The 27,795-nt window shown below is 46.4% G+C and overlaps 1 protein-coding gene and 1 long non-coding RNA gene across 4 annotated transcripts in view; both read left to right on the forward strand.

Annotated features, from left to right (window-relative positions):
* The window catches only part of HSPA12A (heat shock protein family A (Hsp70) member 12A), a 160,521-nt gene that overhangs the window by 17,256 nt on the left and 115,470 nt on the right, over positions 1-27,795 (forward strand). The window lies entirely within an intron of this gene.
* On the forward strand, positions 5,236-16,221 carry LOC140620813 (uncharacterized). Its single transcript, XR_012020528.1, has 4 exons — positions 5,236-9,471; positions 11,675-11,772; positions 12,554-12,668; positions 13,236-16,221. It is a non-coding gene; the product is annotated as an uncharacterized lncRNA (long non-coding RNA).

A 27,795-nucleotide genomic window follows, 5' to 3' on the forward strand; every position in this document is an offset into this window, starting at 1 on the left:
TGTATATGTACTCCGGTGGTGTTTGTGATAGCTGGTCCTCACAATGGCGAAATCACGTTCAGTTGGATATTACCTAAACATTTCTGAAAGCAAATCTGATTTCATTATTCCATTGCTTGGGGCTTTCTGGTGGTCCTTCCAGATCTGATTCTGGCTTCTCTTTGACCTTGAACCCTTACTCTGCTGTGCTGATCTGCCAGCAGTTCTCAGGATATTCCAGGATATTTCATGCCTCAGGGTCTTTGAACAAACTCCTTTTTCACCTTGGAATGCCTTCTCTCCCTATTGTCCCCCTGACCAAAACCTATTCCTCACACCACCTCCTCCCTGAAGCTCCTCCTGACACCCCCAAGTTAGATCGACCTTGTTTTCTTTTGCACCCCACCTGCACAACCTCACATTCTTCTCAGTAAGAATAAAAACTGTAATAATAAAAGCTCCCTTTTATTGAATACCTTCTGTGTGCCAGTTTAAGTGGTTTCACTGGTTATATCGTTAATTCCTCACGGCCCTGTGAAGAAGACACTGTTATTGATGCTCATTCTACTGATGAGGACACCGTGGCTCAAGTTGCATGTTGAAGGTCACACAACTTGAAAGTGGTGGAGCGGGGCCTGAGTCCAGTCGGCATGATTCAAGCACACGTAATAACCACCCCTGATCTAGAACCACCAAATTACGCTGCCCCCCATTGTAAGAGGCCGCCAGCCGCCATACTTTTGTTTGGGTTTAGTTTGTCTCTCCTCTAGACGGTGAGCTCACGGGGGTTGGTGACACTCTTCTATAGGGCGGCACATGGCAGAGACTCTAAATGTTGGTTGAATTTAATGAAATTAAAGGGAATTGAATTGTACTACATATTTATATGTATGTATGTGTGATTCTCTCTCCCTGCCTCTCTTATTTTCCCTATATATGTCTTTTATATACACATATAAATGCACACACTATACATAGTTTACATACATAAGTATATAGTCATATACACAAGATACATATATGTATATGTAGGTATTTATACTTCACTAAGCAGACGTGTGTGTATATAAAGACAGTGAGAGGCAAGGAGAAGGAGAATCAGTCTCAGTTGGGAGGAATAAGATGCATTCCGATCTCTCTGGCTTTGGATGGTGAGTTTATGGTCTGTGTTAACCTAGTTACCTTGTAGCATGGGTGAGGCAGCATGTACCTTGGCCTGGGTACTCCTAAAGACAGACCTTGAAGCGCTCCAGGTTCTGCCCTGGGTGTCATTATATTTAAGCCAGATGGTTATCAGAGGAGGCGGATGTCTAGGTAAAAGAACATTTTTTGTGATTTTTTTTTTTCACTATGCATTGTCCCAGGTATAGAGATGAGTCCTACATTGTCCAAATGCCTTTCTTCACCATTAAGACTTCTCATTTTTAAAACGCTAAGCATTTTTAGCAATGGGGAGCATGGGTCTCATTCTCTGCTGCAGGTGAGCTCAGAGCCTCCTGGAAGGTGCTGTGTGTTATGCAAAGGGCAAGACTGGCTAAGACTCAGCACAGAGTGTAGCCTTGGCACAAAACCCCAAAACTCTGTTAGAGCTAAGAGGCACACATGAGATCTGGCAAGTTGGGTGAAGATTCAGTAATAGCCAGCTCAAGGGCAAAAAATTCTTTTATGGATTCTATGCTCACGCTATTGCCTGCTTATAGAGGGAAAAAAGTTCACGTGTTATTTATATACATGTGTCCTTTTGTCATGTTTATTTTTACCCACCATAAGCATGAAAACCTGGTTTTAAAATCAGACTCTAAAACTTTACAAGCTGTTAGGTTCTTACTGCTTTTCTAAAGTAATTCAGTGGCCCTGGGTGGGCCCTCCTCCATGTCCTGTTGACCCTCTTCCTGCCTCTGACCAGTCATGCCCTTTGCTTCTCTCTCTGCTCCTTTGCTCCTTTTCTGGAATCGTTCCTCTTGGCCTGGCCAGATCCTGTCTATCCTTTGAGAATCACTTAGATCCATGGGGATCTGACCCTTTCCAGTCTTGCTATGGCATCCAGCATCTTGTTAATTGCTGCAAGCTTCTCCCTTAATATACAAAATGCTTTCAGGGTATAAAGCCTTGGAGGGAAGCAGGGTGAAAGTTAAGACAAGTCTCTCATGCTTTTAACCAAAAGAGCCCTAATTACAGAGCTGAATCAACTAGCAGTTCTGCAGGAATGGTGTATCTGAAGTTTAAAATAAAAAAAAAAAATCTTCAATTTTTAGTGTTTTTCCATTAAAAATAGGGCTTTGCAGATATATATAAACTAGTTTTCTAAGCTATGCATCTGAGTGTCCTTGGTGTATCATTACATTCCTTTGGGTAGGAAGGGCCAGCTTGGACCCATGCCCCTGTAGTCACACAGGCCCTGGGCTTGTTTTAATGCTCGGATGTTACCGTTGTGAAATTCTTTATAACTTGAAAGAGGGCTCCTGCATTTTCATTGTATACTGGGTCCCGTCGGTTATGTAGGTGGCCCTTTGCAGTTCTGTGATTCTTCTTACTGGGAAGCATGGAGAGACGGCAGTAAAGCCTTACCATGAATTTGCTGGTTATGGCCGACCTAGGGTAGGGTGCGAATCTGGGTGCTCTCTAAGGAGGGAGTTCTGGGCTGAAGACCGAGGAGGGTCAGGGAGGGTGGAGGCCCCTAAATGCCAACATTGCCCAGGATCAGCCGTGCCCAGCAGCATTCTAAATGTGTGCCTACAAAAAGCAGGGAGCGAACAGTTTGTAATTCTGTAATTCAGGTTCAGAAAGCTTCCCGAGAGAGTCCTGCTTTTCACCTGGAATTCCCAAGTCATTTGGCCAAGAATTTCTGCTTGTTTGAAATCTTCAGGAAAAAAGAAAATCCCCAATGAAACACACCAAAGTCAGAAATGAGCTTCCCTTTGCAACGTGTGCGTATAAAAATTCTTATCAATGCTCTTCCTCGTATCTCCTTTCATTTTTCTAACTTCCTGCTTTATTCCGAGAGGGTTTGGAGATATACATATGATCAAATAATAAAAATGGTATATTTGAGAAACAGGACTGAAGGGTAAATAGGGCCAGGTCATAAGGTGAGCTCACAAATGCATACCATGAGGTCTTGCAGCATTTTAAGAGAGAGGGTACAAAGGTGGCCGTCCACCTCGGTGTTAGTGGGACAAAGGTGCGTGGTCAGCCTCAAGCAGGTGGGAGGGGAAGGGTTGGGAAGCAGGTCCCAGCTTGGGCTGCCCTGCTCCCTCCTGGTCTTTAGAGGCATCTGGGGAAAGTGGGTTGGGCTTTCTAGGATTCTGTTTGCATGAGGGAAGAAGTCCTCCCCCAGGAGATGCCCAGACGTTTCCTAGCAAAGCTGCCTTTGGAGGAGAGGGGAATTCTCAAGGCTCCTTGATGTCCTGTCTCTCAGTCTGTCCCTCATCTGCCTCAGACTGACTGGGGATGGAGCCAACAGTGCCAGAAAGCTCCTGGCCCCCGTGCCTGCCCCCTCCAACCCCCTCCAGCGCTGATGGGATGGTAGTTCCAGTGACGCAGCGGCAACAGCAGCAGAGGCGGTGAGCCCGGCGCTGGCAGTGTTGGTGGCACTTGCACAGTGGCGGTGGCACCAGCACTGGCGGTGGCGGTGGCACCCGCGCTGGCAGCGTCTGTACCAGCGGGACGTGGCGCCGCATCTTCGAAGTGGACGAATGGACGCAGCAGCATCCCAGCGGCCGCAGGGCCCCATCGGCTTCAGCGCCTATTGGGAGGGGGGGTGCAGGTGGCTGGAAGTGACCCAGGCTGTGCTCTGCCCGCAGTGGCTCCATGGTGACTTCATACAAGAAGATATTGGGGCTTCCCTGGAGGAAGAGTCTCTCCAATAGCTGGTGGGAGGTGGACACCATTTTTAGCCTTCAGATAGACTAACCCAAGAAGAGATGAGTGATTTAAGATTTGGAGCATTTGTCAGATAAGAACCAACCAGCTGCATAAGAGAAGCTTAATTTTTCCCAGTGTGGGCAGTTGAGCACACACTCATTCACTCATGCATTCAGTCGGTGATTCATTCAACAAACATCAGTGAGACCTTCCCTGGAGTCTGGAGTCAGATTACTGGTGTCTGAATCTGGCTCTGCCATTCACTGGTCTCTATAGTCATGACAAAGTTAGGTGATTTCTCTAAATCCCAGTTTTTCCATCTCTACTATGAAATGTGAATAATAGTAAGTATTCACCTCATTGGGTTTTAGGAATGCATATGAAATGTTTAGCATAGTGCCTGGTGCTAATTAAATATCCAATAAATATAAGCTAGGAGCTATGATTAAACATTATGGAATGTACAAAGATTGACATAATCCCATACTAATTAAAGCAATATTTATCCGCATAATGAAATGCTATGCAGCCAATGTCCAGAAGAATATACAGTTGACCCTTGAACCACCTGGGTTTGAACTGTGCAGGTCTACTTATATGCAGATTTATTCTTGGCACATGTAGGACAGTGCTGTAAATGTATTTTCCCTTATGATTTTCTTAGTGACATTTTCTCTAGCTTATTTTTTGGCAAGAATGCAGTCTATAATACATATACAAGATACGCGTTAATTGGCTTTATATTATTGCCAAGGCTTCTGATCAGCAGTAGGCTATTAGTCAAGTTTTGGGGGTCAGCACCCCTAACTCTTGTGTTGTTCAAGGGTCAGTTGTGCTAACTGTGGCCATCCCTTGTAGGGAGATTATGGGTGATTTGATTTACTTCCTTTTCTTACCTGCCTTTTAGGATTTTTCTGGAGTACATGAACTATTTATGAGATTTTAAAACAGAAAGGAAAGAAATTCCATCTGACCATCTCTTTGGTGCTTTAATCATGACACAAAGGAGTCATGGAATGATAACACATTTGTCCCCCAAATGCTTGAAGAGGAGGTGTGAGGGCACTCAAGACAGCGCTTTGCACCTGTTGGCAGCTCTGATTCCAGAAGGTTCTTCCCTACACTATCTGTTTGTAATTCCTAACAGTTAGGGCTTACTCACCTTTTCATTCAACCAATACTTATTAACTGCCTCTTCTATGTCAGGAACCGTGGCAAGATCCAGGGAGACAACAGCACATGGAAGCCAACAGGTCCCTTCATGGAGCTTGTAATTTAGTGAGATCCTCAGACTATAACCCAATGATTAAATAAATAAATGTGTCATTACAAATGGAGTGCTCTGAATCTAGGAGAATGCACAGCAAAGTTGGGGGAAGGATTCCCAAAGAGCATCCCTGTGGTAACAGTTGAGCTGAGCTGTGAAAGGTGTATAGGCGTTATGGGGTGTGGGCAGGGGATGAGCTGTCCAGACGGAGGAGCGGAGTCTGCTTCAAGGCCACATGGTCATCTACTTCCCTCTCCATGTACAAGCCTTTCAAATATGTGAAGATGGCTTCTTCCCTAGAGTTTTTCTGTTTTACTTCTAGTCTCTACAGCTTTTCCTCCTAGGATGTGATTTTACAGCCTTTTGTTGTTTTGAGGCCTGGTTTATTGCTGACCTCCTCTTCTTCCTAATATTTTTGAGCTATAACTCACATACCATGCATTTCACTCATTTATAGCTTATAATCCAATGGCTCTTAGTGTATCTTGGGGTTGTGCAGCCATCACAAATCAGTTTTACAAATGTTTTCATCACCCCAAAAGAAGACCCCATACCCATTAGCACTTACTCTCCATTTCTCCCCTAACTCGCAGCCCAGCCCTTGGAAACTACTAATTGCTTTTCATCATCCTAGAGTTGCCTGTTATGGGCATTTCATGTAAATGCAGTTGTACAGGATGTGATCTTCTGTGACGGCCTCTTCCTTTTTTTTATTTTATTTTATTTTATTTTTTTTTATTTATTTATGATAGTCCTGTGACGGCCTCTTCCATTCTGGCACAGCGTTTTTAAGGTTGGTCCCTGTGGAAGCCTGTGTCACTACTTCACTTCTTTTTGTTGCTGAATAATACTCCAGGGTGTGGATATATCACACTGTGTTTCTTCATTAGTCAGATGATGGATATTGCAATTATTTCCACTTACTGGCTCTTAGGAATAATGCTGTGCACTGCACGCTGTTGTGTGGATGCGTGTTTTCACTTCTCCCGAGTATAAACCTAGGAGCAGAATTGCTGGGTTGTGTGGTAAGTCTGTGCTTCACTTTCTGTGGAACTCCAAACTGTTTTCCAAAATACCTACACCATTTCACACTCCAACCAGCAGTGTGTGAGGGTTCGAATATCTGTGGGTTTTTTTTTAAAGGTTTTATTCAAATTCTAGTTAGTTAACATATAGTGTCATATTAGTTTTATGGTACAAAATAGTGACTCAACACTTCTATGCAATACCTGGTGCTCATCTGACAAGTACACTCCTAATCCCCATTGCTTATTTATTTATTTATCTTTGAGAGAGAGAGAGAAAGAGAGTGAGAGGGAGCAAAGTGGGGCAGGGAGGGGGAGAGGGAGAGGGAGAGAGAGAGAGACTTTTAAGCAAGTTCCCTGCCCAGTGGGGAGCCTGACATGGGGCTCGATCTCACGACACTGAGATAATGACATGAGCCAAAATCAGGAGTCAGATGCTTAACTGAGCACCCAGGCACCCCGACCCATCACTTATTTAACTCAACCTTCCCACCCACCTCCCATCTAGTAATCACCAGTTTGTTCTCTATAGCTTAGAGTCTGTTTCTTGGTTTGTCTCTCTCTCTTTTCCCCCCTTTGCTCATTTGTTTTGTTTATTGAATTCCACATATGAGTGAAATCATATGGTATATGTCATTCTCTGATTCACTTAATGTCACTTAGTGTACTACTCTCTAGCCCCATCCATGTCATTGCAAATGGCAAGATTTCATTCTTTATGACTGAGTAATATTCCATTGTATATGTATATCACATCCGCTTTATCCATTCATCAGTAGGTGGACACTTGGGCTGTTCCATAATTTGGCTATTATAGGTAATGCTGCAGTAAACATTGGGGTGCATGTGCCCCTTTGAATTAGTATTTTTATATTCTTTGGGTCATTATCTAGTAGTGCAATTGCTGGATCATGAGGTACTATCTGTCTTTTTGATTATAGTCATCCTTGTGGGTGTGAAGTGATATATCATTGTGTTTTGATTTGCTTTTCACTAACGTCTATAGATGTTGGCCTGTTGGCCATTTCTGTATCTTTTTTGAAGAAGTGTCTATTCAGATTTTTTGCCCATTTTTAAATTGAGTTGTATCTTTTTATTATTTTCTTATAAAAGTTATTTATATATTCTAGATACATACTTTAGATATACATACTCCCTCATCAGATACATGATTTTCAAATATTTTCTCCCATCCTGTGGATTGTCTTTTCATTCCTTTGATAGTGTCCTTTGAAGCACAGAAGTTTTAAATTTTGATTAAGACAAATTTATCTATTTTTTTCCTTCTTTTTGCTTGTTCTTTTGGTGTCGTATCTAATAAACCATTGCCTAATCTAAGGTCACAGAGATTATGTCCATTTTTTCTTCTTTTGTTTCTTTTAATAAGAGTCTCATCATTTTAGCTCTCACATTTAGGTCTTTCATCTATTTTGAATCCAATTTTGAATATAGTGTAATGAAGAGGTCAGCTCACTGTTTTTGTATGATACCCAGTTGTCCCAGCACCATTTATTAAAAATACTATTCCTTTCTCCTACTAAATTGTCTTAGCATCCCTGTCAAAAATCAACCGATTATAAATGCAAGGGTATATTTCTGAACTTTTAAGTATGCTCCATTGATCTGTCTGTCCTTATCAAGTACCAAACTGTCTTAATTATTGAAGCTCTGTAGTTAGTTTTGAAATTAGAGTATGAGTCTTCCAACCTTGTTCTCATTTCTCAAGATTGTTTTGGCTATTCTGGATCTCTTGCATTTCCATATGAATTTATAACCAGCTTGTCAATTTCTACATAGAAGCCAGCTGAGATTTTCATAGATTGTGCTTAAACTGTAGGTCCATTTGGGGAGTATTGCCATGCCAACGATAGTAAGTCTTCCGATCCATGTACATAGGATGTCTTCCCATTTACTTAGGTCTTCTTTAATTTCTTTTAATAGTGTTCTGGTCTTCAGAGTATAAGTTTCACACTTCTGTTGAGTTTATTCCTAAAATTTTATTATTTTTTATGGTATTGTAGATGTAAAACCACTGGAGTGTGCACAGTGGGATGGACCTCACACCTGTGGATACAATTCCATGAATATAACCAAAGACAAAGATAGCTTTTTGTGGGAGGGGATGACATAGAATAGAGTACGGTGGTCTACACAACAACATCACATTTTGACTCATGTCAAGAGAAAACCATCACACTTTTTCAGGTCTTCTGCTTCTGTGCTGTGCTTCCCACACTCTATACCTGGACTGGTTGCCCCGAGAAGCTAAAGGTAGCACATTGGCTTTTCCATTTAATAAGTTTGGATTCAACCCACTGTTAATAGTCTATGAGATTAGTTTGTATATTGATTCTGACCCTGGTCATATCTTTGTCCTTCAGCCTATCCACAAATGTAATAGACATATCCTCTTTAGGGTTTTTGTTCAAGCCAATGCTAAACATGTTCAGCAGGACTTTGCCAAGAACAGATGCTTGAGGTCCTGAGTTCAGAACCTCTCTCTGAGATCATTGAATTTCAGCCCCTGAATAACAGTATCCAACCAGTCCCCAAGCCACCCAGTGGTCTTCATACCCAATTCATTAGTCCTTGCATCCAATCCATATGGCAACCCCATTGAACTTATCAAATGCCCCATTCAATTCCTAAATCCTTGATCTATTTCATCTCTACCAGTCTAGTAATCCTATCAAAGAAAGAGACAATTTATCTGACAGAGCTTTTTCTTTCTGAGCCTGCAGTGGGTCCTGGTGATTCTTGCTTTCTATCTGTTCGTAAACCATAAGTCTCCTTTAACAATCATTTTTGAATTGGATGCACCAAATTCACTAGCCAGTTACTTTCTTATGATAAGAGAATTAACTTCAGATGAAGAAACAGGATCACATGGGTTAAAGTCATGCATAAGGCTGGTAAGTGTGGAGGGAAGTCTAGAATCCAAGGCTTATGATGACTTATTCTGTGCCCCCTCCATTCACAATGGAGGAGGTTCCTATTTGACAATGACAGGAGCAAGTGTGAATGTGGGAAGCTACTCAGAAACTCCACGTCCTCAGGTAAACTCAGGTGTTCAACTTACTGTGCCCAAAGTGATATACTGCTACATACAAGTGATGTGGTTGCCTCAGCAACCACTAGAGAATGAGCAGAACAAGAAAAAGAATCGTTTGAACCACATCTGTGGTATCATATTATCTCCTTTAATTCAGGTTCCTCTTTGACCTGAATTATCTGGATTTTATTAGTTGAAAAAGCATCTATCGACTCATGTTGTTTTAGGCCCCACGGTAGGCTCTGAAGATCTTGAGATGTGAGAGGCACAGAGAAACTTTACAGGTGAGTCCAGCCCTGCGATGCCCCCAGTGGGTACTATGGTAGACTGACTTGCCATCCTATCCCCTGGGGCCCAGGGATTCTTCCCACGCAGTCAAGATATCAAGTGATTCCAGTGAATCAAAATGGAACCACAAACCAGTCAAAAAGTGTTATTTATCATCTATTATGTACCAAATGCTGTTCTAGATGTTAAGATGCACCTGTGAATAAAACATAAAAGTTCTTGTCCTTATGGAGCTTACATTCTAGTGTGTGTTTGTGTGTATGCATGTATATACACAAATCTTAACAACTCTGTCAGATGATATAGAAAAAGACTAAAGCTGAATGGGGGAGAGGGAAAGATGGGGTGGACATGGGGTTAGAATTTAGAATAAGAAGTCCAGACGGGGCTTCACTGAGAAGGTGACATTTGAGCAGCACCCTGAGGAGGGTATGTGACCAAATCATGTGAATATCTGAGGGAGGAGCAACCTGGGCTGAGGAACAGCTGCTGCAAAAGTCCTGAGGTAGGGGTTGCCTGTGTGTTGGAGGTCCAGCAAAGAGGCCACATATCTGGGAGATGACGCCAGGTGGAGCCTTGCAGGATGGCCAGCTTCTCCTCTAAGCTGGGAAGCCAGGGTTTTGAGTGAAGGAGTGGCATGATCTGACTTAGATGTTTGAAGGATCCCAGAGGTCATGCTGTGAGTACACTTTGGTGGGGAGTGGGGCGGGCAGAGGAGAGGCAGAGGGGCCTGTTAGGGAACTATTGCAAGGTACAGAGACAGTGCTGATTCAGCTTAGGGTGACAGGGGTGGCAGTGGTGAGATGCAGACAGATGCTGGAGGGGAAGCCCCAGGATTTCTGGTGACTGGATGTGGGGTGTGACAAAGGGAAGGCAAAACAACGCTGGAACTTTTGGTTTGAGCAAATGGCAAGAGGAGTCACCAGTTGCTGAGGTGCAGATGGCTGCCAAAGGGCACTCTCCCACAATGAAAGCTCACAGAGATGAAAAACCCACCAGTGAAGAAGTCCGAGTTGCTGCACCGTGGATGGAAGAGGAAAACCAGATGTCCTAAAAGTCAAATGGAGGAGTTATTTCTAGGAGGAGGGGGTGGTCTGCTATGTTGACTGGTATAGATGGGTCATGTCTGATGAGGACTGAGGGCTGACATGTATTTACAATCTTGGTGGCTGCACCAGCGGCAGAAATAACCGGCAGGCGCCTCTCCTGAGTCCCTGCATGGGTTGAGTGCCACCTGTGTCCCCCCAGGTGATCACAGGGACTGTCTTCTGCATAAATCCCCAAATCCACCTCCCACCTCTATTGTGGTCCCTAAAATGGCAAAAAGAGTCCCTTTCTCTTTGATATTCCTATGTCAAGAAGTATCCTGTTGACCAAGATGTTTGTCAAAATGCAGAAAATGTATTATTTTTCCTTGGTTTTTCTGTATTTTACTGATTAAGACATATTTGTCTAATTCTAATACAGCTAATTCATACAGCCTATCTCTACCATTAGAAACATATAAATTATTCCTAAACACATATGACCACGCACAGATCTCATAAGGCACGTTTCCAGCACGCAGATTATTTAATACAATGACATCCCCATATTGTCACTGTTCTGTAGACAGTTCCTACCCATCCTAGGTAACGCATAATGGGGACACTTCTTTCCTGTTTGTTGAGGTTGGGCGTGGGTGGATCCAGGAAATCTAAGAAGTGGAGCTGTATAGCAAGAGGGGTGTGGGGGCTGCAGGGTGGTTTATGAGCATTGGGGGCAGAAAGGCTGGCAAAAGCAGGATTTGGAAGCTGGGAAAATGTGAGTTGGGAACCAGTAAATAACCACTGTGGGTAAAATATAGAGTCCCAGGAGACAGGGCCTGGGCTGCCCAAGGTGGGGCTCTCTGTGAGGAAGAAGAAAATCAGGGGGTCCCAGGTCAGGGACTACCTTCCTTTCTGCAGGTCTTTCCTAGAAAGGATGGAACCAGAGTGCCCAGTCAGCTGTGAGCACCAGAGAGGCCCAGAGACAGGAAGCAAGAGCCCGTGGGCAGTGAGGGCTGGCGTAGAGTTCACAGACCAGGGCAAGGTGCACCCCAGGAGGGGTGGCCAGCAGGCAAGATTGCCACTCCAGGGGGCTCACTGGGGTGTGATGGGGGGATGTCTGTCCGCCTTTTGGTGTCCATTATTTTCCTTTGTTTGAAATTTCTCTCATCAGACAAATGTTGCTCTTCACACCCACCGATCGCATGGAACTGTGATTTGTGAATCACGTACGGCCACATCCCTTGTTCTAACATTTCTCATCTCGGACAGGTACATTTTCCCTCGGGGACATCAGGCCATTCCATCCGTGTGTTGTTGGGGACATGCTGTGGCACTTGCTTTGGTGGGGGCGGTGTGTGGAGATGCATCTGTGTCCCCCCCTCCCAATGTCACTGTGGTTCTGCTCAGCATCGAGTGGTCAAGAAGAACGGAGAGGATGAGTGGGTGACATGGGCTTCCCCTGAGTGGTGGGGCTCGCGGGACTGAGGGACAGTAAGGCTCAGAGGCTACGGCCTGGAGCTCTGATGATGGGGCGACCAGTTTAGACTTTATTCCATGGCTTAGGGAGAGCTGTCCGCGCCCTTACGGAGAGGACCAATGTGATCAGGTTTGTTCCTATTTGGAGCAACCCAGTGGCAGCGTGTGGCAGGGGCAAGATGGGGTGGGGTGAGGGCAGTGGGCATGGAGACCAGATGGGGCTGATGTAGCAGCCCAGGTGGGAGGCCATGAGGACCTGGCCCTGCAGGGGCAAGGGAGCTGGGAATGAATGTCCTCGTGGAGGTCGGGTCAGCAGGGATCGGTGCCTCATTGGCTACTGTGTGAAATCCCGGAGGGCTGCCCAGTGCCTGACCCAGGCCACGGAACCCATGCTGTTGCTGTCAACTGCCGCTTGGAAAGCAGTTAGATGATCTCATACCATCTTCATATTCTGCGGATTATCTTGAGTGACCCACATTTGGAAGTATTTGGAGGGGGGAGGGACACAGGGGAAGCGAGCCTAAAATACTCAAACAATGGTCTCGATTCTCTGCTTCTCTTCTTCTGTTGGCAGCCTGGCGTATCTCGAGGAGTGGCGGGGCACAGGGAAACTTTAAACAGAATCATTACGTATAGATAGTGGGTGCCATAGCCTGCACTGAGCCTCCTCTGCCAGAGCCGTGGAAGGGGTAAATAGAAGAGCACCTGTCCCTGAACTTGACAGCATCAGGAGTGGCTCAGCTAAGATCACCACAGATGGCTCTGTAGGGCGTTCGTGCTGAGCACACTAAGCCAGCACCTTCTTTCCTATTGTCTTTATAACTCCATTGTTTTAAGCAGGCCAGCTTTGTAGTCAGGGTTCATTCACTACAGACAAAGCCTCTGTTAGGAAAAGACTAGATCTCAGAAGCTTCTAGAGCACTGAGGAAAATCATAAGCCATCGACGGTGGAAGTTCCAATTCCAGATCCCTGGGCACAAGGGGCAGATAGGGTTTCTCCATTTGTTTGGTGTCAAAAAAAAAAAAAAAATCTGGATGGGGGTGAGAGAAGGAATAGCCTCCAATAATTATTTAATCCTGCCAAACTCCAGAATACAGTTTAGAGTTAGCAATCCAGATGGTTCTGGCAAACTGTAGATCTCATCAACTATCCACAGTATAGTTGATAAAAGGGAGGAAAGAGGTGAAACATCCGTGTCATCACTTGAATGGCTGAAATAATACTTCAGTTCTGTTTTTTTTTTTTTTTTTTTCAGGTGGCTGAATTTTTCTCCCTCGTTGACCAATTTGGGAATGATTTTAAAACAGCCCTTGCTGTTTGTTTGCTGTTTGCTTTCCCTTTAGGAAAATAAACTCAGTCACAGTAAAATAGCTGAACAAATGGGTAGTTGGGAGCCTTTTATAACATTCAGCATCAGAAGGAATCTTGTAAGGCGTGTTCCAAAAAACCGTTGAGGATTTGAGGTGACCTTAAACTTGGCATTTCTCATTAGAAAGACTTCAGTCACCCTGAAAAGAAGGAAAACCTCCATTTAAAAAAACAGTGAACAGCAGATTTTCCTAGAGCCCATGGCCACACAGGCCACTTGAATGAGACTTCAGAGCTGTCGCATGCCGGCAAGATGGCGCCCCTTAAGGCCTCCAGTTGCCTCATGTCACATCAGCCATGTGATGCTAAGTCAGGAACCTGAAACATAAAGCCCATCATCCACTGGCTCCTTCAGTGAAATGACTCAGGGGGCTGTGAAGTCAGGCTTGGTCCTGAGAAAGGTCAAGAGCGGCATGGATCAGACTCTCATTTGGAGGATCTTTTGGCCTGGCAGGTGGCCAACGTTCTTCCATTGATGTGGGGGATTTGTAAGCTCAGTCACTCACTCCTCTGTCAGGGACCAGACCCTACAGATGTTTCAGAGAGAGTAGATGCTTGGAGCCACAAGCGACTAAAGACGGGGTAAACCCAATGGTGTTAAGCACGAGGGCCATGCGGTCAGATGGCACTTGGGTTTTGGATACGCCGTCACGAACTCTGCAGGTGACCTATTCTCTGAGCTCTGTTTCCTTCTTTCATAAAATGAAGACACACTAGATACATACGAGAGAGGATCTTTAGATCAATACATGTAAAGGGCTCAGTGTCTGGTACACAGTAAATGCTCAATAAATGTGTGTTACCATCAGTGCCACAACTCCTTCGTCTTGGGGGTGTGGGAGGAGAGAGCCAGAGCAGAAACACGAATCCTTCGAGGTAGCTATTTTGTCCGATAGATGCGCTGCTTAGGGATGCAGCCCTTCCAATGACAAGCTTTCTGGTTTTGAGCATCGTCCCCAGGAGATGACAAGCAGCAGGGAGAACAGACTGAAAGGTTCGAGGCAGCAGCTGGCACCTGGGGGCAGATGCACGGGGTGCGCAGTGCGAGGGGGAACGGCAGAGTGAGTCCTCCCCCTGTCCACCTCACCTTGGACAGTCTGCTTGATTTGTTAGCACCTCCCAAATCCCTTCCCTGGGTTACTGTTTGCTTGCTTTTTTGTTTTATTTTTGCATTTTGGATCTGAGGCAGAGGAAATGCACCCCTCTGGCCATTTACAGGTGACCCAGATGGGGACAGGATGGTGCATTCCCCAACTGCGGGGTTCACAGCAATCCCCAAAGCCTGTGAGAAGATGAAACTGCTAATAAAAAAAAAGTAGGAGAGAGACACACACACTTGGGTTCAAAACAGACTGTGTGAACCACTGCTCTCCGGTCCTAGCTGGTTCTGCAGCTCTCGTGCCTTCATGCAGCTGGATCATCAGGGACCTCTGTTTCCATCCTGCTACCCGTGGGAGAGGTAGGTGGTCTGCCGCCAGCCACCCCCTTGTACCCAGAAGCAGAAGCTGCTCCCTTCTAGATGCGTCCATTCTCCCAACAGTGTGAGCGTCCTGTCCTCTTACTTAGGCTGGGAGCAAATATACAGTGTGCTCATGTCACAGGCGCAGGGCCTAAGGGTTTTCCCATCACTATAGCGACAAGCCTTCTCTCTCCTACTCAGACTCTGGTTTTATTCTGGAAGGCAGATGCCGGATTGGGAGGGAATAAGCCCATTGCATTGTGGCCAATTCGGGTGGCCACTCATGGATGGTGCCATCTAGGGAGGGACAGCAGGGCGGCCCTACAAATGGAAAGCAGGCCCCAATAGTGGCTAGCCCTCACAGAATGCTTCTGAATCCCTTCATGTGCTTTATGCCTCTTAAATGTCACAACAAACCTACACCTTAGGGGTTCTTCCTACTAAGCCTAGTTTGCATAGGAGGAAACTGAGGCCTAGAGGGTCATGCTTCAGTGACAGAGCCAGGCTGGCATGTAGGCGATTTGATCCCAGAGCTGCCACACAGCCTTGTCATGGGTGTGAAGATGTCTGGACTCTGGACAAAGAGGAGATAAGGGGTGGGGAGGGCAAGCTGGCCACTTTTTTCAATACCTGAAGAAAGAGGAATCAGAACTGACTCCATATAATGAAAGGCCAATTAGAACTTTCCAAATGTGGACAGGCTACCTTGTTTCAGAGATGAGGGAGGGTGAGAGTTTCCTACACCTGGAGGATCCAAGCAGAGGCTGTGTGATTCCAGCATGAGGCCCCTCTAGCAGGCAGAGCAGGAGTGCAGGTAGTGGAAGGAGCCCTTCAGAGGTGGCCGGAGGGTCAGGAGCCCAAGCCCGTCTTAGGGGACCTGGGTGGGGCCATCAGAGGCCCACGCAGCCTCAGCTCCCCTCTCTATCTTCTCTTTCACTCTTCTGTGTGCCTGGCTCTCCTTCTCTCTCTCTGCTTCAGCCACTCTCCTCACTCACCAAGCTGTAGCCATACCAGGGTTTCTGGAAGAGGCCAAGTGCTTTCTGCTCCAAAGCGTTTTTGCATAAGTCGTGGCCTCTGCCTTCTCTTGTTCATGTCACCAACTCCTGCTCATCCTTTAGATCCAACTCAAACGTGACCTCCGGGAAGCCTTCCCTGACCACCTCATCCCTGTGGGGAGCCTGATGTGGGACTCGATCCCAGGACCCCGGGATCACGCCCTGAGCTGAAGACAGACGCTCAACCACTGAGCCACCCAGGTGCCCCGAAAATTTGCCTTTTTAATGAGTTCCCAGGTAGTGTGGATGCTGCTGGCCACAGAGCCACACTATGGAAACCATTGGATTTGACAATCTGCAGGTCCTCTGAGGCACTTGTTTTTAAATTTTCCAAATCGAGTAAATGAATATGAAAGTTCTATGCTTACAAAAAGAGTATGCTTATTTACTTTTATAAGAATTATTTATTTATTTGAGAGAGAGAGAGCACGAGTGCATGAGCAGGGCAGAGGGTACCGAGGTGGGGGTGGCAGAGGGACAGAGAGACTTCCCTGAGCAGGGAGCCCAACACAGGGGGCTCGATCCCAGGACCCTGAGATCATGACCCGAGCCAGAGGCAGACGCTCAACTGAACCAAGCCACCCAGGCGCCCCTAAAAACAGCATATTTAGATACAAGAGATTATTTTGAAACATAACTTTACCTTCAAGCATAAAAGGGGAGGGAGGTGGTGGAAGGCAAGGAAAGGGAAAAATCCTTTTCCAATCAGGAGGGATTAGCACCTACCGATGGGGCTGATAATGTCTATGATGGCAAAAGGTCAGTTGAATGGAAGTGCCTGGGCCTGGGCGGGCGGAGGGCCGAGCAGGTCCCTGGGAGCAAGGCCTGCAAATGCAGTGCTTGCAGGTTTCGAGAGCGCTTCCCGCCAGCTCAGCATTTAATCTCCACCTCGGAGGGTAAAGCTAGAGAATCACAATTAATAAGGGGAGTGAGAGGCCAAGGCAGGGAGGCAACAAAACAAAAGAAGGAACCCCTTGTGACGCTCAGGACACACCTCCTGGCCTGGAGATCTGCCTTCACCTGGCTGGAGGGTTTGTTTGTTAAGCTTGGCGGCTCAGAGTTCACACTCCGGGGGTCTTGGCTTGCTTGCTTCTCTCGTCCACACAGCCTTCCACCCACCACCTGCATCCCTACCCAGGGACCCTGTGCCGTGAGACTGTAAGGGTCCCGCTGTCTGCTCTGAAGGTCTTCCCTTTCCGTGTTCTCCCATCTGTTTGCACCCAAGGGAAGCATCAGTCTGGGAGAGTGTCAACACTGCTCTTTTAAAAAAAAAAAAAAATATATATATATATATATATATATATATATATATATATATATTTTTAAAGATTTTAGTTATTTATTCATGAGAGACACACAGAGAGAGGGGCAGAGACATAGGCAGAGGGAGAAGCAGGCTCCCTGTGGGGGAGCCCGACTTGGGACTCGATCCCAGGACTCCGGGATCACGCCCTGAGCCGAGGGCAGGTGCCCAACCGCTGAGCCACCCAGGTGTCCCCACAGGGCTCCTTACTGAGCTCCTTTAAGCCCAGGGGACCCCTCGGGAGCAGACGCAGTGGCAGTGGCAGCCTGGGGAGGCTCCAGAGAGCAAAGAGCATTCCAGCCTGGGGGCAGCCAGGGAGTGACCCAGGACTCCCGGGTCCCAGAAGCGAGACTTCCTTCGGCAGGCAGTCCCCCGCATGGCTGCTAGAAACATCCTCCTCAGCGTTGTCGTGGGCACTTCCTGTGAGCCAGGCAGCGGGCTGTTCCCTTCACTGCACTCTTCCATCTAATCCTCCTCTTAACCCTGAGAGCACAAATGCCCATTTTTGTCTCGATTTTTATAAACAAGCACACTGAGAGCTTTAGAGAAATGTAGAAAGTTGACCAAACTCAAGCTAGAGAGGCGCAGGCCTGGCTTTGAATCCAGGTGTGCCCCGCTGCAGAGCTCCCTCTGTGCGAAGGGGCCACATGGAACCCCCTTAGCAGAGAGCTACAATTAGGAATAGCCCCAGTGGTGGTGGTTTGTGCTGCTTTCTTCCTCCCCAGATTAACTGTCCCTCTTCACTTGCCTCACCTCTCTGCTGGGGGAGCCCCACTCAACTGCTGCCTGGTGGGTGGCACCACCTTAGTGGCTGCAGGGAAGTATGAGCAGGACAGGGAAGGTGGGGGAGAGGGGCCTTAAATAAAGGTGGCACAAGAGAGTGAGCTGCTCAAACTTATGAAAGCCAAGGACCACGGGACTTGAAAAGCCATCTGTCCTCCAAGGGAGGCACTCTGAAACCATGATTAGAATAAAGGAAGATGGGGCACCTGGGTGGCTCAGTGGTTGAGCATCTGCCTTTGGGTCAGGTCATAATCCCCTGGTCCTGGGATTGGATTCCACATGGAGTTCCCCTCAGGGAGCCTGCTTCTCCCTCTGCCTCTGTGTCTGTGTGTGTGTCTCAGGAATAAGTAAACTAAAAAAATAAAAAAATAAGAATAGAGACACCTGGGTGGCTCAGCAGTTGAGTGTCTGCCTTTGGTTCAGGTCGTGATCCAGGGATCCAGGATCGATTCCCACATCAGGCTCCCTGCAGGAAGCCTGCTTCTCCCTCTGCCTGTGTCTCTGCCTCTCTCTTTCTCTGTGTGTCTCTCATGAATGAATAAATGAAATCTTAAAAAAAAAAAAAGAATAAAGGAAGATGGCAGGGTCATTGTGAATCTTGTCCTAATTACAGCAGAAACTATTCTGTGAGACAGGATGTCCACTGGATATGGGTCAGTTGAATGGTGCAAAAAGAGCTTCTGGAAATAAGCAGCTGTAGGGCAATGCTTGAAAGCCCCACAGGTCTCTTGACCGAAGGACTTGGTAGTGCCTCTAAGGTGCTCATAGGATCATGACAGTGCTTAGCTTGGAAATGAGCCTGCTACCATGTTACATCCCAAAACACATACATCAGACCGAAAGGATCTCGGTCATGTGAGTTTTTGCTGAAGGTGTCTGAGGATGATCAACAGAGGGGGAGGTTACATGGCCTCACTTGCATCTAAACTTACTTTCCTGGCTGCTCCCCTCCTTCCCAGCTCCTCAAGGCTAGAGGTGCACCCGTGAGATGGTAAGAGGAAGGGCACACTGGCCCACCAATGCTGTTGGGTCTTATTGCCTTTTAGAATGCTGAGCAGGGGAAAGATCCCATGACAAAGGCTGGTGTGAATCTGAAAGAGTGTTGTGATTGATCAGTGATGTCTGCCACGGCGGTGACCGAGGAGGCACAGCCTGAGGATCACAGATCTGCCCCAAGACTACAACTTAATATAGGAAAGAGCTAGAAGTGGGGCTTACGGGCTGCATGGGGATCCTCGCTCTGCTCCAAACTTGTAACCGTTGAAAATTCAGCTCACCTCTGTGAGCCTCACTTCCCTCTTGGGCAGAGTGGCACGGTCACAGGCACCACCCCTCTGTCATAGAGAGACGGTGACAATGCACTGATCTCCTGGGGGAAAATGTGCCACCCGAGGACATGGAAGTATCACTGCTTCAACAGACCATGTTACTTGGGGTCTTGGCAGCATATGCATGGTGTGCTCAGCTTGATTCATGTGAAGGTGTTTTGATAAAGGGACTGTTTGCAGAGTTGTACATAGGACTGCGGCTAGTGACTGCAGGGCTGGTGTAGCCTCTACATCTCTAGGGGTGAGGGGAGGGAGCCAGTTGTGGACCTAGAAGCAGACAGTTCCATGGGGAGGGCCGCCTTGAGAGGAGCTGTGACCATGGGGATGAAAGGCACAGGCAGCTCACAGTGACTCCATGGAGGGGAGCCTGAGATTCGTATCTCACCTCTCTTGCCCCCCTCCGTCCCTTCTTCCCTCCCTCCCTCCCCTAGTCTGTGCAGTGGCTAAGCCAGCCTGAAACCAAAGGAGCCCTTGATGTCATATATTTGGTCAGCCTCTGTCTTAGCTTGGGCTATAACAAATACTACCATAAACTGAGCGGTTTACCAACAACAGAAACTTATTTCTCACGGCACTGGAGGCTGGAAGTCAGAAATCAGGGTGCCAGTATGGCCAGGCTCTGGTGAGAGCCCTCTTTCGGGTGGTAGACTGCTGACTTCTCCCTGTGTCCTCACAGTGTCCCCACCCCACAGTGGTGGGGAGAGACAGCTCTGGTCTCTTCATCCTCTTAGAAGGGCACCGATTCCACCATGAGTGCTTCACCCTCAGGACCTCATCCAAGCCTACTTACCTCCCAAAAGCCCCACCTCCAAACACCATGACCTTGGGGCATAGGGTTTCAGTATAGGGACTTTCAGGGCACACACACATTCGGTTTGTAACAGCCTCCCTGGGCAGAGAGCTTGAGTGGCCATTGCATTTTGCTGGCTGTATTAGGTTTCTGTAACCAATACCATGGACTGGGTGGCTTAAAGCCACAGAAGTTTGTTCTCTCATGGTTCTGTGCCCAGAAGTTCAAAATCAAGGCAAAGGCATGGCTGCAGTGCCCACTGTGGCCTCCAGGGAAGAATCCTTCCTTGCCTGTTCTGGCTCTCATGGCCCTAGGTGTTCCTTGGCTCACATCCATGTCATCTACCTTCACCGCATCTTCTCTATATGTGTCCTTTATATGCCCCTCATAAGGACCCTTGTCATCAAATTTACGGCCTACCTAGATAATCCAGGATGATTTTATCTCAGGATCCTGAATTATACCTACAAAGACCCCTTTCCCAAATATAACATTCATGAGATTGAGGGATTTGATATGGACATGTCTTTTAGGGAGGCCACCATTCAACCCACTACACCAACCTTCCACGTCTGACTTTTTGTTACTGAGCTGTGAGAAGGAACTGAGCCATTTCTCCCGAAGGCCACCCTGAGCTCGGTGAACTAGAGATCCTTTGCATGTCTGCTCTAACTAGAGGTTAGGGCCAAGAGAGGGGGTGCACATTTTACCTCATTTCAGAGCACGATTAAACTAAACATTGTGGCCTTTGTCAAATCATGTATCCCCTGTGAGCCCCTATTCTACATCACTAAAATGAAGCAGTGAGATTAGGCAATGTCGGAAAGAGTTTCTACCTCTAGAATCCCATGTGCTACAAACTAATGTCAGGGCGAGGTGGATACCTCCCTGGTAACCTTGCACCCACCACTTCTGGTCCGTGACATGCTTGTTGGCACTTGGGGTCAAGCTCAGAGCCACAGATATCTTCAACATTTCCAGGCACCCTGGGGCTTTTCATCGGTAGCCTTCTGTCCCACACAGAGGAATGGCCCAAGGAGGATGGTCTGCGTGTCTCACTCGGGACCCAGGGCCCGCAGGTGCCCTCCCTGGGAGTCTGAAATGGCATTTCAGCTCAGGCATGTTGGGTTAGCTCGGGTTTCCAGCCAGGCGATTCTTGAATCTTTTCATGCAGCCAAGGGTAACAGTGATACCATGACACCTTTTCTAATTGTGTTTTAATTGAAAAGGCTTGATTTGATTATAGAAGCCTACACTGTAGTTGAAGGGCTTGTTAAAACATGTATTAAATCCAAAAGATTGCAATGTTTCACTGTGTAATTATGTAAACAGTCACGTATATAGAGCAGTTTACAGTCAGCGGGAATGCTTTTTCAATAGCGTGGTAGCAAACTGACATTGCTGATCAGTGGCAGGTGAATTTATTTTTTTAAGGACAAACGAAAGTTGGTATCCCCGCCCTCACCGCCCCCCCTCCCCCATCGGCCAGGCAGGCTTTTTAATTTTCTCCTTTTGTGTACGTTTTTCCTTGAAATCCGTTGTGATTTGAAGTAACGTTTCTGTGTTCTCCGGTGCATGTGAATTCCCCATAAATGGGGAAGGAAAATAAAATGTGCCACATCTCTGAAATGTTTAGATTTCTCAGCGGCAAAAACGATCCAGGGATTTAAAAAAATCCTCAGCTATAGTTTTAAAATAGGAATAGAACTACCTTAGAATTCCCTGTAGTTTTAATGAAAGTGTCCATTAAATTTACTGAGGATAAAAGAGTAATTTACCTCAAAACCTGCTATCCCTGCCTTCCCAAAGGACTTATGATGCTCACCTATCTTTTTTGAACTTCAAAATAAATGAAACATTGATCAGAGATGTCATCGAAACATTACTTCTTCTTGTCCATCACTTGCTCAACCTTGGCCTCTTAGAAGGAAACAGGCCCCACAATCATGATTTCCTCCCAGCTCCAAGAAAATAGAAGCCGCAAATGGGCTGGTGAATTATGTACTTCCAGTGGTTTTGAAGGGAAGCATTTACTGAGGGAGAAAATTGTTTTAATCTTATAACAACCAAGGAGGAGAGTTTGTAAAAACACAGAACACCTACACATACACTTGATTTTGTTGCATAGAAACACACAGGAACATTTTTTCCCACAAACTTGCCTGATGCCTCAGCTGAGGGATCTTGCTATGGTCCAGGCAGGGGTGGGTGGGCCTTGGGGTGCAAGGAGGGGACTGGGAAGCAGAGGTGTCGGGGGTGTGAGGGTAGTGAGACCATGCGCAGTTGGCTGGGAATCCCAGGGACACCGAGAGGGCAGGTCCAGTGCAGGATGAGGCCGTCGAGCCCCTTCTAGAAACACTGGCCCTGCAGGATACCCCGAGCTCTGCTCTCCCAAGGCCCAACTCCTCAAATCACAGAGTCTGGTGCCACCTTCACCCCAGGCTGGCTTAAATAACTTAAATAACTTCCTGGCAGACCCACCTCAGTCCTCTTCCCCCTTGATATTGCTGGCGGAAGTCAACACGTGGGATGTTTTACGAGATTAGCATCCACAGTCGTCAAAACCAACAAACAGACAAGTGAATAAATTCAAATTCCAGGAAGTCAGTCCTAGAAATGACTAGGAGGAGAAAATAAGAATAGTGAGTGGTCCAAAAGAAAAATGCAAGCTTCCCATTGCTGAAGGGAGGGGGGAAGAAAAGAAGGAAGGAGGGAGGGAGGGAAACAAAGGCTGCATATAAATTATAAATGCAAATATCCCTGTCTGGGGAGGCACACGCAGGGCAGTGTGACAGTTGCTGGGGAAAGGGTGGAAGGCCTCGGTGAAGGGTGACTTTCACATTTTGCTCAATGTGATTATGGGTTTCAATATTTTACCAAGGGACCTTGTGTCATTTTCCAAAAGGGGTGTGTGGGGGCGTGAAGATCTTAAACAGAAATGTCCAGATTTAGAGGAAGGAGATCATTACAAGTGGCCTATTCGTACGAAGTAGATTATGAGTGAACCATGATAACACAGCAAACGAGGAGGCGAAGGGAACTTGGTATTTATACCCTTCATCTTGCTCACATCCCTTTGTCTCCTTTAAGAGAATGCATTTTGCACAAAGATGTGCCTTGTTCAAAAGAGAAAGCTGGTTTCTGGAAATACGGTTCACGCTCTGATCATTTCCAAGAGACACAGGATGTATCATCCAAGAACGGCTCTTCCACACCATGGAGAATACGTATCCTCCTAACAAAAAGTTCAGAATCCCTAAGTGGTGGGCATTTTCTTGGAGCCTTTGGTTCAAAGGGAAGGGTGATTAAACTGTTGGTGATTGTTTTGGTGTTTTATTAGAATGCCCCGATTCAGCTCGATGGGTGCTTATGGGCCTTAGATACCTACATGGAAGGGGGTATGTGATGCTCGGCTTGTGCCATCTTCTTCCTTCCCCCCATCACCTCTGTCCTCACTGCCAGACCTTTCACATGACACTGCACTGCTCTGTGAGCTCTGAGCAGGTGTAGGTGTGTGTTTGTATGTGTGTCATCTCCCCAAGTACGGCCTTTGTAGGGGAGGAAAGAGCTTTTTCTTCCTCCTACCCTTTTAGATTCTCAGACTGGGGCTCTGTTAAATTCGACCAACAAAAGACAGAGAAAAACGGTGGTGAGACCTGGCTACTTACATAGCCTCTTAGCAAAGAATAATAAGTTAGTAAAGAAGTGACAAGACAAAGGAAAAGGTTATTAGATTTCCAAGGGCAGCAAGTTGTGGGAAGGTCAATATAAGGGGAGGTGGGGATTTATGGCAGTCCCATTTTCCAGAATTTTCTGCACTTAGCTAAGAGAAACTCTGGGAAGATGTTGTTCTGCATCTTTTGATTCTCATTTACCTCTAGCTCAAAATGGTTCTTATGCCCAAGTGGCATATTGGGAGGTGGCATATTCTGATCCTTTCCAGTGTGCACACTTCTCACATTCTCTATACTTATCCTTTCGCTCTTAGCTTGAGTCTGGGTTCTTCACACAATATGCCCTCAATAAATACTTTTTTTTGGGGGGGGGGGCTCTTTGCTCATGTATTAGCTTTCATGAAGATGAGGTAAGGCTGCATAACAAACATCCCCACGGCTCAGTGGCTTGCTGCACTAGGGCTTCTCCCTTCTATTACGTGGTGGTTGCCAGTTGGCTGTGGCTCTGCGCCATGTGTCTTCATTCTGGGGCCCAGACTAAGGGAGCTGCCACTGTCAAGAACACACGAAGAGGAAAGAGCAACACAGCTGGTGGAACCACACAACGGCTCTTAAAACTTCTGCTCAAACTCTGCATGTCTCATCTACTCACATTTGATTGCTAGAGCAAGTCACATGTTCAAATCTAACAGTGGACCAGGGAGGGATACTCCTCTAGGGGAAGGTTCTGCACATCCTGTGGCTGCAGATGGGATGTTTGATTCTCTCACAGGGAGGGGCCGGCGATTGGTGATGGAAGGAGCCTGCCTCCCGTCTGCCAGGCCTTCGTGGGCTAAGCTGTCTTCTTGTGGCTTTATGAGTCAGCCCATCCTGGGCTCCCAAATCGGGTCTTTGCACTCTGCCAGTGGCCTTCCTTATTCTTTTTTGCCTCCATTTTGTTTCTTTTTTCTTTCTTTCTTTCTTTCTTTCTTTCTTTCTTTCTTTCTTTCTTTCTTTCTTCTTTCTTTCTAGATTTTATTTCTTTTAGAGTGAAAGAAAGAGCTTGCACAAAAGCACACAACAGGAAGAAGGGCAGAGGGAGAGGGAGAGAATCTCAAGCAGACCCTACACTGAGCATGGAGTCCCACATGGGGCTTGATTCATGACCCTGAGATCTTGACCTGAGCCAAAATCAAGAGTCCGACGCCCAACCAACTGAGCCACCCATGTGCCCCTTCTTTTGCGTTTCTATTGTTCTTTTCCGAATTCTAAGAGCAACACATCCTCACTGTAATGAGTTCAAACAGGGTGATAGTGACCTTTTATCGTGCCTACTAAAGAACTTCTCATCCCCGAAGCAATCACCATGAACCATTTGGGGTGCATCATTACAGATAGTTCTCATGCTTATACAACCACATAAAGTGTGGACACACAAATAAAATTTTAGGTATGTATCCACATTATTTTGTGACCATACTTTGTAGTTAGCCTCACATCTCAGACATCTTTATGCTGAGCCGCCCTATTCTTTTTATGATTGCACAGTATTCCGTGGCATGGGCATTTCACACTTAAGTGTTTCCCTACTCATGGGGATTTACTGTGTTTCCATTTTGTTTCTGTTACAAAAATGCTGCAAAGAGCATTCTAGATGCATGCGCACAAGTAGTTTTGTTTGCAAGCTGGATCCCTAGAAGTGGAATTGCCGGGTTAGTGCCCTTTACATGGTGGTGGATATTGCCAGGTTATTGTCCTGAAAGGCTGTGCTAGTTTATACCCTCACCAATGTAGCTAGTGTGCCTTTTTCTACTCTACCTGGCCCTCACATTTCTTTGAATTTTTCACTTTGAAATAATTTTAAATTGACACAAAAATTGCAAATGTAGTACAAGCATTGGCTGGACACAAAATTGGTATAACCAGTGTCTTCTCCACCCAGCTTTCCCCAAAGATAGCCTTTTACGTAATCAGAGTTATCAGAGCCAGGACACCGACACTGATACAAAACTAAGTCTTATTTGGATTTCACCTGGGTATGTGCGCACACTTCTTTCTTCTTTTGATAAGCAGTCCCATAGACATTATCACATGTATAGTTTTGCCACTGACCTTTTAAACTTAATACATACTGATTTTGTTTGTAAGAAATAAACCTTTTGTGCTCTGTGTAATTTATTTTTGTGGTTGTTGCATCCTTCTGAGTTATTATGACGGTGGGAATATTTGAGTCTAGATCCAGCGCGAGCAGGCTGTCAGTTTGCAGCATGAGGCGAGCAGATGCTAGAAATCTGCTTTTTTTCCAGCCTTCCCTCGAGTACCCTTGGGACAGGGGCTCTAACACCCAGGACAACCTCCTGACCTCGGCAAGCATCCATTTTCTGTTGCTCGTTAAAATGCAAACCCCAGAGTGGGTTTTCACTTGGCAGCTTGATTATTCAGACTTGCAAACCACAGATGAGTGTGTGTGAAAACTTTATGGGAAATTAATCTTCGAGAAGTAAAACACGCCATCTCATTTTACTTAAAAAAGAAAGAAAATTAATGTGAGTGCCGGTGCTTCCTATGTGTTTATACTGAGTCCTTTCACTTAGAATCAAGCCATTATGAGTGCATTTGTTCTTGATGAAAGGAACCCAGCATTAGACCGGAAATAGGATGTGTTGAAATCAATTTAGTGTCAACCACATCAAGCTTTTCTAAAATTGTAGGTTTTACGGAACTTTAAAACATGACTTGTTTATTTGGTAGAATTTAACTGTGATTCATATTTCTCTGAAACAGACAAAAAGAGAGTCAGAGCAAATTGCAGGTGGGCAGGGGCCCGGGGCAAGGAAATGTGATTTTGAAGTGCCTCTGCCCTGTCACACCCCCTGCTGTCCCTACCTTTGCAGTTGAAACAAGAATTTTTTAAAGGCTACGTGTTTTGATGGTACCCTTGCTTTGTGCATTCATATGGGGTCTTCCTGAGGGCTATTATTTGAATGGAGAAAGCGATGGTGCAGATGTGTGACCTGTTAGATGATGGGCATCCCTTAGCCCAGGATGGCCTGGTACATGAGGCGAGGTACGTGCACCGTGTAAATGACCCCTGTGAATTACCCTGTCCTTTGCAGCTAGGAAATCAATCCTGGAGGTGAGGTGCAAGCCACTTCTCAGTTTCTTGGTATTGGCTGGCATTCACATGGGAAAAAGACAGAATGAGAAGTTCTCTGGGGCACCGGGATGTGCAGGAGGGGTAGTTGCAAAGCTGGGCAGTACTGGGAACCCCCCCCCCCCACACACACTAAAAGGTGGTCTCAGCTCCCATGACTGAGCACCAGGGTTTTATGCCAAGCCAGGCCCCCTGCTCTGGGAACCCAGCAGGATCTTAGGAGCTGGAGAGGACTGTAGAACTCATCCAGTCTATTGCTTTTTTGATGGTGGCCTGTAGCTGGACACCTGCTAAGTCTCTGCCAGCTGCCCCTTGATGGAGCAGGCCTGGGGTGGGGGTCATCAGCTCTCAGAGCTGGGGGTGAGAGAATGAGGGGGGCTGGAGCCTCCACATAAAGCTTGAGTTCCCTTCAAAACCAACTTGGCTAGTACTGAGCCAGTGCCATCGTAGCTTTACCCTGGAACCTTCTATTAGCACAAATCCAGTCACCCACGGGTATCAGCTTCCCTGCTTTCATTTTCCAGGAGAAGTGGGTTTCTATTTCATCTCTTCCATTGTGGGTATTAGGAAGGCAAGATGGAATTAGCGTAGGAGGAAGCAGGTTTCCTAATGGATACCCTGGGGCAGGGTGGGGGGGGAACAACAACAAACCAAACAAAACCACAGTAACAAAAAACCATCACCCACCCACTTATCCATCTGCCCATAAGATACATATGTGCTATGCAGGGGAAGATTTTTTAAATTTTAATTTTTAAATAATCTCTATACCCTACGTGGGGCTTGAACTCACAACCCTGAGATCAAGTGTTGCACGCTCCACCAACTGAGCCAGCCGGGCACCTCCAAGAAAACATTGTAGGGAAAGATTTTTGTCATTCTGTTCACTGCTGTATTCAGGCTCTGGAACAGTACCCGGCCC

Source organism: Canis lupus, chromosome 29 (genome assembly GCF_048164855.1).
Source record: "Canis lupus baileyi chromosome 29, mCanLup2.hap1, whole genome shotgun sequence".
NCBI lineage: Eukaryota > Metazoa > Chordata > Mammalia > Carnivora > Canidae > Canis > Canis lupus.